Below are 2669 nucleotides of genomic sequence, written 5' to 3'. Positions count from 1 at the left end.
TATATAGGCACTGCACTACTAGGCAGTCCTCGGATCTGTCTCTAGCTTCAACAGACCAGAGGACTCCCCACTTCCAGCCTCCAACAGTCTTGAAACACTCTCCAACCTTCTTCCCAGCCGCAGCCTCTGGAACAATCTTCTCAGCCATCTCCTGCTTTCCGGAGCAGCTAACACCATTTTTTTGTGGTTAGCTCCATGTCACTGACCAACAATGAGTTCCCAGATTTTCCAGAAGTATGCCACCAAGGTCAAAGCTGCTGTCATCTGACTGGCCAACCTGCACCTACTGGCTTCCTATACCTACCTCTCTCTGGACTTCTGTTTTGATGGTGAAGATGTGGTTGGGGGAGAGCATGGACCAATTCTTCCACGAGTTAGTGGAGAAGCATGAGAGCCCGAAGTGTCTCTTAAAGCTACAAAGCCAGTGTGGTGGCCAAGCCCTCTTCCAGGATGTGAAGAAGCCATCCCAACATGAGTGACGTTGTACCCTGGATGTCCAGGAGGCTGCCGTGGCCTGGAGAAGAACCTGAAGCAGGCCCTGCTGGATCAGCATATCCTGGGTTCTTAAACCCCACAGACCCTCATCTCTGTGACTTCCTGGAAGACTACTTCCTAAAAGGAGGTGAAACTCATCAAGAAGATGCACCACCACCTGATCAACCTCCACAGTCTGGTCAGTCCCAAGCCTGTCTAATTGAGAACCTCTTGGAAAAACTCACCTTCAAGCAAGACAACTAGAAGCCTCCCAAGCCCAGTAGCCTGTGATACCCACCCCGCTACAGCCACCACCTAATTCTCCTGAACTAGGTTCTGCCAGCGCCTCTTCCTCCAGCATAACACAGCTTATTAACCACCCCAGAACCCTCTCTCAGGTCATGGCCAAGTGGAAATTGTAAACCTTTTTGCTACCAAAAGTAAATAAACACGTACATGCATATAGTTAGATGTAGACATAGATATAGATATAGAAATAGACATAGCTATAGATATAGATTGGTGATAGAAAAACATAAATACAGATAGGCTGGATGAAAGATATATATTTTATTTTTTTAATTATTTTATGGAGGTCACATTGGTTTATAACGTTGTATAAATTTTGGGTGCACATCATTATATTTCAGCTTCTGTAAGGCTGCATCATGTTCACCACCAAAGTCTAGTTTCCATCTAGTCAACATACATATGAGCCCCTTTACCCTTTTTGCCCTCCCCCCCGTTCCCCTCTGATAACCACCAATCTATTCTCCTTATCTATGTGTTTGTTTATCTTTCACATATGAGTGAAATAATATGGTATTTGCCTTTCTCTGATTTATTTCTCTTAGCATAATACCCTCAAGATCCACCCATGTTGTTGCAAATAGCACAATTTCCTCTTTTTTCTGCCTGAGTAGTATTCCACACATATATATACTTTAAGGAGATTTTCTAGTTTCCAGCAATAGCCAATTAAACCAATATAAAGTGTGTGTGGTGGGGGGAAGAGGGGAAGAAGTCTTTCACAATGAAAGAAAATAAAATACTTAATCAAGAGAACCCTGATATTTAATAGCTTTGTGGCCTTGGGTAAGCCATTAAACCTCTTGGAGTCTTCATTTCCTTGTCCCTAAAATGGGGATGATAAACCTCTACTTTGCAGGGTTCTTGTGAGTACTACTGATAATACATATGTAGATCTAGCCCAATGCTTAACACATAATAAGTATAAAACAAAATGTACTATTTATCTGGATTCCAGAGAAATTAAGATTATAGAGCGAATAAGTTAACAGAGACTATGTAGAATCTTTATAAAGGAAACTTTACTAAGATGTATGAATGTGTAATAGTGTGAGTCAAGAAAAATGACATACATAACACAACAATTGCAGTCAATATCCCAAAGTAAAATTTGTGAGTAAAGAGGGAAAGTGTGACAGAATTTTTTGAAGTTCCTCTGAAAAAATAAATAGGAGATATTAGCTAAAAAATGGAAAACAGAAAAAATGATGTGTGTGCAGGCTAGTTTAGTATAACTAATACAATTAGGTTATATTTTAATATAATCTAAAACAACTAAATCAATTTGATATTGGCAGAAGAATGAAAAGATTAATGGAATAGAACATATAGCAAAGAAATACACTTTATTATAACATTTTAATAGATGATAAAGGCAATAAGATACAATTGTGAAAGTAAAGATATTCAATAAATAATGCTAGAACGACTGGTCAGCTATTTTGTAAACAGTCCTCTCACATCAAACAAAATGAGTTCCAGTTGAAAAAAAGGTAGTTACATGAAAAAAATCAAATTATAAAAAAAAATAAAACTAGTGGAAAAGAAAGGTTGATTATGCAATCTCAAGATGAAGGATTAATTTCTAAGTTTAAGAACAATGGGAAATAAATCATGAAAGAAAAGAAATGGATAAATTTGACTTTTAAACTGTTCATCTTGGGGGCCGGCCGGTGGCGCAGCGTTTAAGTTCGCACGTTCCTCTTCGGAGGCCCAGGGTTCGCTGGTTCAGGATCCCGGGTGTGGACCTATGCACCGCTCGGCAAGCCATGCTGTGGTAGGCATCCCACATATAAAGTAGAGAAAGATGGGCACAGATGTTAGCTCAGGGCCAGTCTTCCTCAGCAAAAAGAGGAGGATTGGTAGCAGATGTTAGCTCAGGAGCT

At 39.9% G+C, this 2669-nt stretch overlaps 1 pseudogene; it reads left to right on the top strand.

The window, feature by feature from the left end:
* The first annotated feature begins 211 nt into the window (after positions 1–211).
* Positions 212–738, top strand: LOC103558668 (ferritin light chain 1 pseudogene; annotated as a pseudogene).
* The last annotated feature ends 1931 nt before the right edge of the window (positions 739–2669 follow it).

This window comes from Equus przewalskii, chromosome X, assembly GCF_037783145.1.
Source record: "Equus przewalskii isolate Varuska chromosome X, EquPr2, whole genome shotgun sequence".
Lineage (NCBI taxonomy): Eukaryota > Metazoa > Chordata > Mammalia > Perissodactyla > Equidae > Equus > Equus przewalskii.
Note: the sequence above shows the minus strand (reverse complement) of the source record. Positions and strands in the feature narration are given on the sequence as shown.